The sequence below is a fragment of the Aedes aegypti genome, chromosome 3, assembly GCF_002204515.2.
Source record: "Aedes aegypti strain LVP_AGWG chromosome 3, AaegL5.0 Primary Assembly, whole genome shotgun sequence".
Taxonomy (NCBI): Eukaryota; Metazoa; Arthropoda; class Insecta; order Diptera; family Culicidae; genus Aedes; species Aedes aegypti.
This window is the reverse complement of record NC_035109.1, coordinates 381,617,695-381,634,290: the sequence shown is the minus strand read 5'-3', so window position 1 is coordinate 381,634,290 and position 16,596 is coordinate 381,617,695. Positions and strand designations below refer to the sequence as shown.

Here is a 16,596-nt window from a genome sequence, read left to right as displayed (position 1 = left end):
TCAGGTTTGACTCTCTGCATATTGAAAAAAAAATCAAATTCACTCCATATTCAAGTGATTCACGTCAGATTCACTTTATTTTCAAGTGATTCATGATTGATTCACTATATATTTAAGTGACTCAATTCGCTCATCTCATTTACTCATATTTAACTGTTTCAGATTTGATTCACTTAATATTCAAATGATCTCAAGTGATTCATGTATGAGTCATGTTCGCTCCATATTCATATCCGCTCCATATGTCGAATTTACTGTATATTGAAGTGATTCCGGTCTGATTCGCTTCATATTCATGTAATGCAGGTCTATCGCCTTCCTTAGCCGAGTGGTTAGAGTCCGCGGCTACAAAGCAAAGCCATGCTGAAGGTGTCTGAGTTCGATTCCCGGTCGGTTCAGGATCTTTTCATAATGGAAATTTCCTTGTTTCCTTGACTTCCTCTGCTTAGAGTATCATCGTACCTGCCACACGATATACGGATGCGAAAATGACAGCTTCGGCATGGGAAGCTCTCAGTTAATAACTGTGGAAGTGCTCATTGAACACTAAGCTGAGTAGCAGGCTCTGTCCCAGGAGGACGTAATTTCAAGAAGAAGAAGAAGCAGAAGCAGGACTGAATCACTTCATATTCGCCTATTTCAAGTACGAATTACTTGATATTCAAGTGGTTCAGGTTTTATTCAGGGGCCCAGAACCCGCAGCTATTCAGCAAGACCAAGGTGAGGGTCGTGGGTTTGAATCCCACCGGTCGAGGATCTTTTCGGGTTGGAAATTTTCTCGACTTCCCAGGGCATAGAGTATCTTCGTACCTGCCACGATATACACATGCAAAAATGGTCAATTGGCATAGAAAGCTCTCAGTTAATAACTGTGGAAGTGCTCATAAGAGCACTAAGCTGAGAAGCAGGCTTTATCCCAGTTGGGACGTAACGCCAGAAAGAAGAAGAAGAAGAAGGTTTAATTCACCTAGAATTTACGTCATTTGCAGATTTGTTTCACTGCATTTTCCAGTTATTTAGGTAAGAGTCACTTCATCTTTGAGTGATTCAGGTCTGATTCACTTCATTTACAAGTGATTCATGTCTGATTCGCTTCATATTCAAATAATTTAAGACTGATCATTTCATTTTCATGAGATTCTGGATTGGTCTACTTAGATTTTGACAAATCATGTCTGATTCACCTCACAATTAAGTGATTCAGGTCTGACATCATATTCAAGAGTTTCAGATCTAATTCAGGGGCCCAGATAGCCGTAGCGGTAAACGCGCAGCTATTCAGCAAGACCAAGCTGAGGGTCGTGGGTTCGAATCCCACCGGTCGAGGATCTTTTCGGGTTGGAAATTTTCTCGACTTCCCAGGGCATAGAGTATCTTCGTACCTGCCACACGATATACGCATGCAAAAATGGTCATTGGCATAGTAAGCTCTCAGTTAATAACTGTGGAAGTGCTCATAAGAACACTAAGCTGAGAAGCAGGCTCTGTCCCAGTGGGGACGTAACGCCAGAAAGAAGAAGAAGAAGATCTAATTCACTTCATATTCCAGTGATTCAGGTCTGAATTATTGGATATTCAAGACTTCAATTTTCTATCTTATTTAGATCAAAAGATATAACTCGCTTGAAATCTTCAATTAAATTTCCTCACTAGCGGCACCAAGCGGATTTTTTCTGGATGCTGTTGACATCTAGAGGAACCTTTTCGAAAACTTCTATATTATGTGGATCGCAAGAAGAACTTGCTTAAAACGTTCATTTTTACATGCTTACTAGCGCAACTTGACGGCAGAACATTATCTGTTTGCTTCCGCCCGTCCTCGACTTTCAAAACTTTGTCGAAGACTCGAACTTTCTATCTCATCTGGATCATGAGTTAGATGCTAATTTTATATGCTCACTAGCGGCAACATTTAAACGAAATTGTATGCAGAAGACAAACTTTCTGAACAACTTGGACAGAATATTGAAAATAGTGTTCAAGTTAATTTCAATCAAAAATAAATAACCAGGGGATAATTCTCGATTGCTTTTTCAAATCGACGTAAGTAACTTCCATACGGTTTTGAGAAAAAAAAAATCAGAAGAATCACAACCTGTCTTCTAAAACTGATTTAAAATAAATCATCTTTTTAATTTTTTTTTGCCGTGTACATTGCATAAATTTTGCCTACAATGAGCTCGCGTTCAAAAACTAGAGAGTTCCTATTATTTCCCTCAAAAAGTATGACAAAATGATAAGCCGTTTTATTCAGTTACTTGCGACGTTTTTCTACCAGTGTGAAACCGACTCAAGTTGTGTTTTGTATTGATTCGTGGTTAAGTGACTTTGTCTCTCCCTACAGCGGAGCGGCGAAAGTAGTGGTTAGGTTGCGAAAGTTGAAAATCTCACTTTCGTCGTTTTGTAAATTCGGAAATTAAACGTTCTAAAAGTGAACAATCGAATTGGCTCAGAGCGAAACATGTAGAATTTCATCTGCGAAACACGTAGAATCGATAAAATAAGTTTGTATACTTTTTTGACTTGAGTCTGTTTGAACAAGTTTTCGAGAATTTGATTTTTTTTTTCTATAATTACCGTAATAGTTCACCTTGAAAATCCACCAAGACTTTCTTAGGATTTGTGAAGATTTTCAGAAACCCTTGCACGAGTTCATTAGGAATTTCTAATAAGTTTTAATAAAGATTAATATTGGATTTCTCTAAGAAATACATTCCGGATTATTTTCAGGTATTTCTCCAATAATTTTCAGAAAGTATCTTTGACATAAATTATTTGAAAACTTTCTTAGATAATTTCTAACAAAATTTCAGGGCGGCTTCCAGAAATATTGTCTGGAATAATTTCTGAAGTCATCGAACATAATTGAAATCTTTAAAAAAACTTAAACGATAATTTTGAAGGAGATCCTTAGAAATCAGCGAAGACATCTCTGACCTGAATTCATCAGGATGTGCAAAACTAAAATTTTTGGATGAAATCGTAGTAAAAAGAATCACTTAATAAAATCTTGTAAAACTTAAAAGTTCTTGAGAAATTTATGAATAAAAAACCTTTGGAAGAATTCAAGAAGTTCTTGGTAGGATATCGGGAGTAGTTATTGAGTATCATTAGAAAATATAGGTACAATTCTTGAAGGTACCTTGAACGAAATTTACGGAGGAATTCCTGAAAAGGCCGTGAGAGAATGAAAATTTTGAACAAATTCCTCAATTTATTTCAGATGAAATTTCTGGAAAAAAAACTTGTAAAAAAGTACAGTCAACTATGCATAGCTCGATATTGAAGGGCCCATCGAGTTAGGTAGGTATCGAGCTTCGAAACAAAAAAACAGTGCAACTGTGATCCAAAGGACCATCGAGTTAGCCATGAAAACTAACTTTTTCTATGGCTCTCTAACTCGATATCGCGTAAGGGAGAACGAGCATTTATACTTATCGATGTCTCTATAGTTCCTGTTTTTATAAGTCTCTTGTAAAAAGGTTCGGAATTTCCTATTTTTAACGCTGTCGCTACTAGCCCTGCGAAGGAAGCGGTGCAAAAATTTCGGAATTGCCGGAAAAACCTCGTTTTTCGATAGAAAAAAAATCGGTGAACAGCCACACCATGCGAGAAAGCATTGCACTGGAGATGATGAAAGCACACCTTGAGGATATTTTTTTTTTTGCGCCGCCTACTTTATATGGTGAAGATGTGATAAGAATTTAACTCTTCTATCAACAAGCGGCAAACGAGAAATGGCGGAATCACTTTGCTGCCAATCTGTGACTAAATATATTTCTGAAAAGAGGGAAAGAGTTGACGTTTGAATCAATTCTGTGAGATGAATCTTGATAAGCGCCTCTTGGGTGACATGATTTTCGATTGAATTTTTAAGTTAGTTTGGAGTGCTTTTGACAGTGATGAAATGGAAGTACCGCGGCAGCCAAGATCGTTTGCTGAATATTTCAAGAAATCGACTCCTAATGAACGCAATGCGATCAACTTCCGGTATATTCCCAAAGTTGGTTTTCAACCTATAACATTCCGAATGGATGTTCTGAATGTCCGTTTGTAGCCCAAAACCCAATGCCTTTCTATGTCAACCAAACAGTATGTTTAGCATAAAATATGCTAGTCGCGAAAAGGCTTCTAAACACGCAACACAGCTATCATAACCTCCTTCGTTCGACGAAAAAAAGGGACCATCGTCATCGAAGGAGCATCGTCACCCAGTGAGTTTATTTACATTTCCAACGAATACGATACTGCTGGCTGTGCCAAAAGTTTCGATGATTGATTTTTTGATACTCTTATACTATACACTTCGAAAAACCGTGCAAAATTACGGTTTACGTGCAAAATACGGTGCCCGACAGTGAATCGCCATATAGCCCGATATTGAAGCGAGTAAATTAACGTAAATTAACCGTAGAAACTACGTAATTTTTCGTTCTATGAAATTATTATTGTACAAGCCATTAACATTTTCAGTTACATTGTACAGAATTTTACAATAATGACGCATTTTAGTAGCAAATTTACGTCAGTTGCGAATTTACGTCAATTCATTCTTCACATCGAGTGTTTTACATAACATGAAATTTACGTCATGTGTAACAATATTATTAGTTTTTTTCGTAGTGTGTACCTAACGTCAACTGGAACGCATCCTACGGGCACCACATGCCAAACGAAAGATCGTTGTCACGCATAAATGGCCCATTCAGAACTTTTCGTTTTCCATTTCCTAATATTGCCAATATTTGTCAACGCGATACCCTTTCTTCACTCGATCGCCGTCGGTTTCATTGAATTGGAGCTAGTTAGTAAACACGACAACGAAAAAAAAAAACGAAACGAAAGCCATATTAGCGAAGCCTTTTGGCACATTTTGGAACAATAACTATCGTTTTGTTTAGGCAGTTCCCCTCGCCGCCTGACCCGCGTGAACTAAACCATTTCCACAAAAGGGACCTCCCTCTGGCAATTTTCCTTACTCGCATTGTGTTTTGGTTGGCGGTTCTTTTTTTTCTGTCACAAAGCAGTCATAGGCAGTAGGTTTTATGGGTTTGACGTGCGTTGCCGTTCAACACTTTTTCGTGTTCTACAATGGCACTGCGAGCACCCCCTTGACGTTGAATTCACAAATTTATTATCAGTTTTGCTCTATTTTGTGAGAACTTTTGTTTATTTTTAGCTCCTATTGTTGCATACTTAGTATTCTTCTAGTAAACTGGTTGTTCGATTTCGCCTGTTGGACCTTTTTAACCCTATAGTTTATTGCGAACGATCTAAGTGAATAAATTTCAAAGCCTACTGCTGTACAGACAACTCGTTCTAACTCAATATTTTGTATCTCGATATCATATTAGAGAACCATAGCAAAAGTTGTTTATTGTGGTTACCTCGATGGTCCCTTGGATCGCAGTTGCACTGGTTTTGTGTTCTATAACACAATTCCACCCAGAGTTATGGAGAGTTGACTGTATTTTTTTCTAAGAGCTTCTTATTATAATCTTTTTTAAATAATATAGATATTTACAAAACCATATGTTTGATTCAATTACAGTATAGTATAGTTTTTTTTGTCAAATGTTTCACTTCGGTTCACCAACGTTGAAAAATCTAGCTTTCTTGAAGAAGTATTGACAATCATGTTTCAGAACAAGCTATCGTGCAAAGATATTAGATTGTGAGATAACTTTTTAAAGCATGACGACTCACATTGGCCACACTTTCCCAATGATTCAAAATGTCTAATTCATTGACATAACATGATTTTCGAGGGCCTAGTTTTCGATGCAACAAAAAATCGATATTTCCGATAATATCGATATTGAAGGAACCATCGAGTAAGGGAGGTATCGAGTTACAGAACACAAAACCAGTGCAACTAGGATCCAAGGGACCATCGAGTTAGCCGTGAAAACTAACTTTTACTGTGGTTCTCTAACTCGACATCGAGATACGTAATATCGAGTGAGGGAGAGTTGACTGTAATGTCTATTTTTGTTTGTGTTTCTAATGAACGGAGAAATCAAATGAAAAAAGAATAAATGTTACTTACACCCTTTTCCGATTGGGCCACTCAAATAAAATACCGTGGGTAAACCTTTTGATGTTTCTAGGTCTATTCGGAAGCTGATGCTGAAAAAATATGTAATTGTTAAAAGTATCACGATCTGATGGTCTCATTCGCAGTGTGACAGAAATAAAAATTGACATCTCTTGGCTCAAAAATGTCATGTGCGCATTTTTGAGCCAAGAAATGTCCATTCTACCAGTACATCGAATACTATAAAACATTTATAACACATAATCCCTAGATATCTTACACAAGCAATTTATTGAAGATCTTCTTGTTGACATTTAGTATATACAATTGAATCTCCCTTACTCTATATTCTGTATCGAGTTAGAGAACTATAATAAAAGTAGATTTTCATGGTTACCTCAATGATCCCTTAGACCAGTGCAACTGGTTTTGTGTTCTGTAACTCGATACCTCCCTAACTCGATGGTCCCTTCAATATTGTGTTATGGAGAGTTCACCTGTAATCAGTTGCGTATTGACTTTTTTGTAATTTCTCATCGTAATAGGCTGTTTTTCATCACGCCAATCTGTCATGAAACGGCCTACTTTCCTGCACTGAAGTATGCAGTGCGAGAAAAGTCATTACGCAACTGAAACCAGTGCTGTAATGATTCATTACGCAACGCTTTCTCATTACGCAACAGTTTTGAGTTGAGTAATGAATCATTACACAACAATTCTTCAGAAAATGTAAAATGATAGTGAATGCATTCCGATATAATTCCTCAAGTGGTCCTCTACGTAATTGCAAAAAATGTTGTACGTAACTCGTTGTAACATTGCAAAAAATGTTGTACTGCGTTGAATCATCACGCAACAAATGGCAAAATAATGGTGAATGCATCCCGATATGATAACTGGTACTCACAAAAGGTTTTCTACGAAATTGCAAAAATAGTTGTACGCAACTCCTCGCAGAACTAGATTTTTACTGCACTCGTCGTAATTATCCAACTCGACAAGCCTTGTCAAACAAATGCACGATTCGTGCTGTAAAAATCATCATTCTACAACATGTTGCGTGAACCACTAGTACTTACGCAAAAAATGTCTTCCGGAAAAAAAACTTATTCCATCATTGAATTCATTACTCAGCGTAACAAAAATGATATTTTTACGTGTCTCAAGGATCAAATTATGTGTCTCTAGTAGATTTAGGGTTTCTGAAGCTGATGCCGTTTACATAAATTTTCCAGCACGTCACAACTTTTAGCTTTCGGTCGCCAAAGTTGTGTAAACCACTGGTTTCATTGCTATTTACATTAAATTTTAAATATGATTTGTCAACCTTTTTAGTGATTTAATCCACCAAAAATTTCCACGGAAAAATTTAGAATAAATCGATTTTTTCAACATACTTGCAGCCTTAACTTTTTAACATCAGAAGTATTACGGACTTACGTATTGTCAGAAAAATTGCCACATATGCTGTCAAACTTGCATGCAAGTTGGCTGAAATAGTCAAATTTTGCATCCATCGATTCAGTAACTCACATGCGCTTATCTCAATTATTATTTTGATAATTACTATTATACGACCATATTTTTCTAACCAGCAAGGTGGTAAGATGACTAGCTCTCGCGCAGAAGACCACGTATCAAATCGAAGTTTGCCGATGACGTGCAATCTGTTATGATGTTTGCAATAGTTTATTTTAAATCGATAAAACAGCATCGAACCTTCTCAGATATATCGATAAAGTAGAACAAATGTTAAGTAAATGTTGTATGTTCAATACACACTCAACTAAAGACCTACTACTGTTTATATTATTTTTGGTCGCTACTGATAACTTTTATGGGACTCTGACATAAATTTTCCATGAATTCCATCAAGATTCATTCTTTTCTTTTCTAGGATTTGAACCTTTTTCGTAGAAAAACTCTAAAAATAATATAAGTATCCTCCACGAATTCGTTCTGGCATACTTTTAGAACTTTTTTACGATTAACACCAATTACAATAATAGCTAAATCGAGAAGTTTTTTTTAAGAATTTCTCTAAAAAATACGCCACAAATCTATTATATTCCTGGCAGGAAATTGGGGAATTCAAGAAGTAATATTAATCTTAGGGTTCTGCTGATGAATCTGATGAAAAATCTCAGATAGCAATTCCTATCGTATCTTTGAAAGACTCCATGTTTGAATATTTGAAAAAGTTTTGAGCATCGTAAAAACCTCTGCCAAGAGATTCTCAACATAGTTTTGTGACTGGCAGAATTCAATTTGCGACAAAACTAAAAGAAAATCTTCCGATCTTTAATCAGCTTTACGATGATTTCCCTTTCCGTTCTCCATGTCAATTTGCCAAAAATGTGATGAGAACGAACTGTATTTATTAACATTAAAAAAAATATCATTTTTTTTTAAACAAACATTCAAGTCCGATATCTGCCCTTAAATAACAAACTTTCGGTGAACCTTTGAATAAATTATGTGTTCCGTTACTTTAAGTCTTTCTTCCTTTTGCGTATTTTGGGTTTCTTGACCTATTGTCAAAGATAAACAGCTAGCAAGAGCTTTATTAACACGCTTTACATATTTTTGAGACTTCTTCTTCTTTTCTGACATTACGTCCCCACTGGGACAGAGCCTGCTTCTCAGTTTAGTGTTCTTATGAGCACTTCCACAGTTATTAACTGAGAGCTTACTATGCCAATGACCATTTTTGTATGCGTATATCGTGTGGCAGGTACGAAGATACTATATGCCCAGGGAAGTCGAGAAAATTTCCAACCCGAAAAGATCTTCGACCGGTGGGATTCGAACCCACCCCCATTTTTGAGACTATTGCTTATTAAATGGAGCAAACCTTAAGTGTATCAATGCATTGGTTTCAAAGTTAACAAGGCTTGAATTTTACAAATTAAGTTCGTCACAGTCCTTATCTGAGGTTTCTGCAAAGAAGCATTCCTGGAAAAATTCTTAGAATAGTATCTGGATTCCCTGGAATAATTTCTAATTGAGTCCCAGCCCAGAACAATACTTATTCGTAGAGAAATTTCTGGTTGAATCATAGAATAATTCCTGGAATGATTCCTATACCGTACACCCCCGCTAATTTGAACGGTACCTCATGCAAACCTTCGGGGTTCATTTTTAATTTGAACGTCTAGTCACCTTAGAAACGTGTATCTGGTTACCTCTTTTACTTTTTTGTTTTGATTCTGCGTTCCGTTCCACAGCGTTCCAGTCCAATTTACTCTGTTCCATGAGCTAAATGACGTTTGAACAATTTTTAATCTGAACGATGTGCAAATTAGCGGGATACAAATTAAAAAGTGTTCAGATTAAATGTCGTCAAACCAACGGGGGTACCCTGTAGAAATTTTTCTGAAACAATAGCCTTTGTTAGTTTCTGGTGAAATTTCTCTAAATTATCCGATATAATTCAGTTTATTTAAGTAATACAGTTAAACCTCCACGAGTCGATGTTCCATTACTCGATATCGACTCATGGAACCATATTGAAAATCAAATTTCATGGTTACTATGATGGTCCGCACAAACGGCTCTCCATAGCATTGCTGTTCCATGACTCGATATTTCCATGAGTCGATGGTCCCTTCAATATCGACTCATGGAGGGTTGACTGTATAAAGTTCAGTTCTGTGAAAGGAAAGAAGAAAAATCAAAAAAACATTTCTAGAGGAATATCTAAAAGAGTATGGTTGCATATCATCAAGAATTCGTCGAAAAAAAAAACTATTTTTCAATAAGTTTATGGAGTTATTCATGACAGAATCCCGAGAGAGTTATCAGGAGCAATTTGTAAAGAAATGTTAAAGAAATCTTTAAAAATACTGAATATATAGTGGTTCTGGCACTAAACCGAATAGCGCCTTACGCTTTTTTACTAGCGCTGCCTTTGCTGTAAGTCAAACCAAAGCTGTATACCATGCCCACGCAGTTACGGATCACACACAGTTAAGGATTCTTTTGGCGTTCAGCATCGGAAAAATACCATTTGTCTTCATCAGTGGCGCAACCAAGGGGGGGTTTTGGGGGTCAACCCCCCCCCCCCAGAGCAGAAAATTTTCATAAGAATTATTGTATATATTTTTGAAATTCAACATTAAATTAACAAACACCGGAGCAGTAAGTTGTTTTAACAATTATTTTTTTGTATGTTGAGGGAACAGGGTCCTAAAATATTTAATGAAATCCTGTTTTTATTTAATAACACGAAAGAGTATGTTACTGCAACTACTTTGGCAATTTTTCCCGCTCAAATAACGGCTATATCATATTTAGACTTTAAATTTCAAAATTGGGTCCATAAATGAACCTTCACACTTTCGATCACGTTCGCTTAGTTGACAAAAACACCACAGGGGTTTTAGTTTTGACACTGGGGTTGTTCGTATCTGACATTCCGGAAGGAGCACGGAAAACAAAATACACACAAAACGGGAGTTTAAGCCATTGAGTAAACATGTGTTTTTTACCTAAATTAAAGCGTTTGGCACTAAAATAAGCTACAGGTTTTTCAATAGAATTTTGTCAAACAAATATGCAGATATGTATGCATATCGGGACCGTTTGAAGAAACATTGGTAATGGAGCAACTATGTTGCTAGTAGTGTGCGCACTCATTTTTAGGAGTATTAAAATCTTCATTTATAATAAAAACCATAAAATGTTTAAAAATTTACTAAATAAATAATTTTTCATTAAAATAGTTATAGGAGGTTTGACTGTAGTGTCCAAACCTTTTCATATTCACTCAAACACTCAATATAAAGTTTATTAATCACGACATAACAATAAATCTAATATTACCGAATAATTTCAAGCTTTTTACAGTAATGCACGGTAATGGGAACCATACATATTGAAAAGGGTCCATTTACCGTGCATTTGGGTTTTGACTGAAACACAATAAAAAATTATAAATTGCATAATATTTCCCTGCTCATACGATGAAATACATCTAACTAGTAGTATCCACAGTGTAAACTTGTTGAAATTTTGAAAAATTTCATACTCTAACGTTAAAATGAAAAATGGTAATTTTTGGCGTTTCTACTAAGAGTGTTGAAAAATCTCATTATCAAACAGAATTCACATGATTTTGACTACCTAAAAAAGGTTTTTCAAAATGCTTTGTGTCAAAAACTACTTCATTTTATCAGTTTTATCTTATTTTGCTGACAAAAGAATAATTTGTGAAAATTGTATGAATATTCTGTAGGAATTTGTATATGTACACGGTGAATGGAGCCCGCACGGTGACTGGTGACTTAACAGTATTTTCATCTATAATCTGGAAATGCTTTGAAATCTGCAATGTTGATTTGTCTTCAACTGCTAATGAAAATCGCAATGCTTTTTACTGTGACTTGCGCTGAAAGATAAGTCTGTTCGTTGCGAAACTTGAAAACGTATGCAAGGAACAGGACAGACGGAGAATGGTCGAACGCTATCCTAATGTGGTTTGGTAAAATTTTTAACTACACAGTTAAAACATAAATGTAAATTTAAGTTTATTTCCATGCACATATTTGGAGCATCTAAATAAACACAAATTTAAAGCAGCATATGGATTTACACGGCTTGAAAAATGGGATCGTGTAATTTTACACGTCGTTTAAATCTACTTGATTGGCAGCACGCGGATTTGTTTGTTATGATGGTTTCCCATTTGTTCCTTTAATTTGGTTTCCCCACCCGGCTATTGGCTATCGAACATCATGATAAAATGATCAGGAATCAGACACAGTGCATACTGCTTTTTATTTTACTGTAAACACTTTCATATTTTAAATAATATACACTTTTCTGCATGTCGATCGCTGCTGGCTGGTTTTGAGGAGCATTCGTCTGTTCGGTCTCTGCTAGAAGTATCTGAAAGTAGTCGGGCTTTTGTAAGCTCAAAAGATGCACCAAATAGTCCGACAGAACTTACCTGCAGGTTTTCACATCAATTTGCTGGTTCAAATACTATTTGAAGCATCTCTAAACGGCAGTAAACTCTCGAATCAACAACGCGATAAGCTGACCGAAAAACCTCGATTCCGATCGGTCGGCCATGTTACTTTTCAACTGACGTTCAACGGTTTACTTTTACACGTCGGTTAAAATTTCAAATTTTATCTATTGAGAATTACATGAATATTGATTTATTTTTAAAAATACGTTGAAAAATACATTGGCTAGTAATATTATATCGATAAAACTGGGATATTGTATGTTTTTTGATGCTCAAATTATGTGCATTGAATTCAACTCAATTTTAAATCATCTTTTTCTTTCCAGCAATGTAAATTTACTAACGACTTGTTTTACACGACATTTAAATTTCAATATTTTTTGCTGTGTATCGACGAAAAAAGTAGATTTAAACGATATAAGATTCCGTTTACCCAATCATATCCAAAAAGTAGAATATAAGGCAATGTTTATAACGAATGAAATGTTCTTTGAAACCAGAAGATTTTCCATATTTCGGAAAACTTTTGGAAGCAAAATTTCACCAGTTACAATAGATTTCCTTTGAGTAGCGTTGTCAATTTATATAAAAATTTATGCCCAGGGTGGACGAGAAAAGCTTAAGTTTGCATATGTTGTTGCGTTTTTTCTTTAATGTTAATCTGGCAATATGTTTAATTTTTTCTTCTCGGAATTTTTCATACGCATTTCACTTTCTCAAAACACATTATCTTCAAGTTCACAAAACCCCCCCTAGAGCCAAATCCTGGTTGCGCTACTGGTCTTCATCATCATTCATTCATTCATCATTTGTAATGTTAATCATAATATTTAACCTCAAAATAATGGGGTTTTTTGACAAATTTTGAGTTGGTATTACAAAGCTATCATTATACAGTTGTTTTCTGTAAGAAGTGGCATCACCATTCATAAATCTCACAGGTGATAGAATTCAAATGTTATTGCATCAAAATTGATCGTTCGCTTAGATTCAGTATGAATTAATGTTTGGAAATTATTTTTCTTGATTGCTGATTTTAAATACTGAACATAAGCAGTTTCAACTAGTGATCCATAATATGGACCTGAAACTGATTGTTTGCCACAATTATGGATCACTTACAAAAAAAAGTAGATTTCTGATAATTAAGGCACCAGATTTGACATTTTCAGACAAAGGCACTAAAGATAAAACACTTACAACATCAAGAGTTGTAATTTCACTTTCAAACAAACACAAATTGGTGAAAAGCTTGGTGTAGAGCGAAAACAGTTCATGTTTCAATTTCTACAGAATTTCTATCTCACTAGAATGTATTCTCGCTCTCTGGTAAGACTGTTTCCTAGGCCAGCCTTCAGACATGTTCTAGCGTAATATTGAACAATAAATGCACCTTGTCGTATTCTCCATCGGATTTGGTTATCACCAAATTTCATCTCTTCTGGTGAATTGGAACACAATTGTTCTTGCTCCGAGTGATCTCACAGTTGCTTGTCACCTTTCTTAGAGGAAATTTTCTACACAACTCCCTTCACAGGAGAAGTGGAAATCTGGATGTTTGTGAAGTATGTCAGATAGTCAGGCTGCTGTAAAAGCTCTTGCATTGGCCATCTCAAGGTCGAAGCTTGTTATCGCATGTCAAATTGAGAAGCTGGATTCAGCCAACTCTGTAAACCTTGTATGGGTACCTGGCCATTCTGCCATCACTGGAAAGAATTGGCTTATGAGCTAGCTCGCAATAGAACATCGCAGAACTTCCTTGGCACTGAGCCAACTATTCCGATTTCGTCGAACAAAATTGTACATTACTGAGCCATGCCCACAGGTGGCGAAGTATTCAACAAATCTGTCAAAGCAGAATTGCAGTCTCTTGGTCGGATCATTGACTGGCCACTGCCGACTCAACTATCACATGACAAATATTCAACGTACTGACTCATTTGTGTGTGATAGTTGTGACTCCGATTATGGAACATCGTAAGTTCGAATCATCTGATATGTAACTGTTTAGTTTTCGCGCAAATGCAATTCCGATTACTTGGCAAACACTTATTAAGTGAAACTGATTTCAGAAGCCTGAATCTTCAGGACATTCATCTATTCTTAACCCATTGTGATATGGAGCTACGCGCTCTCATTTCGCTTATGTGATTTTCCATCTTCAAGGGTCACCACTCCTGTTTCATCTCATCGGCTCAAATATGGCGATGGCACAAATCTCCCAACTGGCGGGGAACGTGCCTCTGGAGCCGGCCTTCTGATACCTGATAGGTACTGAAGTATCGCTTTCAGTACACTTCTTCTTTTGATTTCTCAAAGATTGATGGAAAATCTAATGTCCCGATTTATACACTTTTCATAGAGGCTTACATCTCATCGAAGGCGTGCTCAAACATCAACATAATCGATTTGAATTCTAATGAACCAAACGGGAACATTAATTTTTGACCATGCAACGGAACTCTAGTCTCAATCTTGTTTCGCTTTTAGTTTAGTTCCAGAAAACTACTGTAAGGGAACTTTGTACTAGCTGCAACCCCGATTCAAGCAAGAAAATTGTTTAGTAATCAGCATTCATGAGAGCCTTTGAATTACAAGTATTCAACAGTCTTTGTTATGATTGTTGTCCTGACTTCAAGTTTAGTTTATGTACTGACGAATTACAAGTCTTTAATCATCTGCTAGGTAACATGAACAAGGACTTTGTACCGTGAATACTTGATTTACCAGAACATATTACCAAAGCCCGTAAAATAATATGATACTAGGTGGGTTGGTTCAGGTTGGTAGATTGAACCTCGTAACGCACCACAATAAGGTGATCTGCCCCACATTACGGGAACAACAAGTCTAATCAATGCTTCTCCGTTTTCTTGAGCTGCAGTAACTATTCTGTTCTTCAACCGAAACACAGTGAACACATTTACATCAAAAATATTTTCAACTGTTTTTGAAGTTTCGTCTATGGTGATGATTACGACGATAGATTCTTGAAGGTTAAGGAGGCAGGATCCGTCATTGATCTCGGAATTTTCATAAGCAGTTTTATCGTTCAAAATTAAGAAAACTGACAGGACAATGTGTTCACTGTATTCTATTTCGAACAGAAAAACTTCTTTTGAAGTTTCGATGATGACGATGATTACGATGACGGAGTGTTGATCGTGAATGGAATTGGAAAGCGTGTCAATATGTATGACCGATTAAAGGTTGATGATTCCTGATATGTTACTTAGATGAAGAATACCAAAAAGAAAAATTATCCCGGTTTGTCCTAGACTTTTTCGATCGGGAAAACAAACGAAAGGGATCGTTACCAGGAGGACTCAAACTTTAAAAATGTTTGAAAATCCAATCTCCCATATCTTCCTTACCATAAGAATAGTATTCCGTGAAAGTGTCAGCTTTTTCGGTGATGATTTAAAGGTGACCCAAAGACAATGAACAAAAAATTTAAAAATGTTCCAAACACGTTAGTACTGTTATGTAAGTATAAACTTATCATCGCATAATGAAAACTTTTTCTCCAACCATAATGAACGATGTATCTTTTAAGCTAATTTTGTGTGGGATTTTTGTAGATGTTTCCAGGGTTATAATCTCATATGAAGCGTTGGATTAAATTGCTCTCTTCAGCAAATTTCTTTATTGTGGCTTGAAAAATTATTTTTCACTATGAGATGACCAGTTTGTAATTACATTTCAGTACTAACGTATTTGAAACATTTTTCAAAATTTCTTCATTTTAATTTCCATATAAACCTACATTGTCTTTGGGCCACCATTAAATCACCACCTAGAGAGCTGAAAATTTTACAGAACATCAATTTTATGGTAGGAATGGTAAGCCAGATATGAGAAATTAGATTATCAAACTTTTTTAAATTTTGAACCGCCCCGATCGTTACACATTAATTCACTACTACAAAATCGTCGTAATTCATTATTCTGCATTGAGCATGCTGCTTAAATACTGTTGTAGTGTTCTATATTTAAGCCTTTCTTGAAGTACGTTGTAATGTTATAGTGTTCCCGAATTTTAACAACTCTTGTAGTGTTCCTCTTTTGTGAACTATTCCACGTGAAATATTCATTCCAAAGCGTTTCTGACAGACAGATATCTAAGATAAGATTGTTACTCGTAGTTTTCATATTAACTTTATAAGTTTTCTCGGTAAATATTCAAAAACAAAAACTTTAATAATATCGTCAGAAACGCTGTTGCACTGGTACAATTTGCATCAATGCATTGTAAAAAAATCTCGCAATCATGAACCTTGAACCAATAGTCTGAAAGCCCCGTAGTTGGGAATACCTTGAGTTTCCTTAAACATGCTAGGTCTTAAACAAATTTTGATTTTGATAGGATTCAAATGGGCCCAAACAGTTCACTGCATAATAAATTCAAATGAAGTTCAACCCAACTATTATATCATCCGCAGACGTACATAAATTATTTAATAACAGTATTAAACAAACCCCAGTTCCATCAACTGTTCTAAAATGAAGCCATTCCAACCAACCGACAGAAATGCTAATCACTTCCTATGCCAGGAAATGAGTGAGAAACCCAGAAATACTCAAT

At 35.9% G+C, this 16,596-nt stretch overlaps 1 protein-coding gene across 2 annotated transcripts in view; it reads right to left on the bottom strand.

Annotated features, from left to right (window-relative positions):
- The window catches only part of LOC5569737 (tyrosine-protein kinase-like otk), a 269,493-nt gene that overhangs the window by 251,468 nt on the left and 1,429 nt on the right, over positions 1-16,596 (bottom strand). The window lies entirely within an intron of this gene.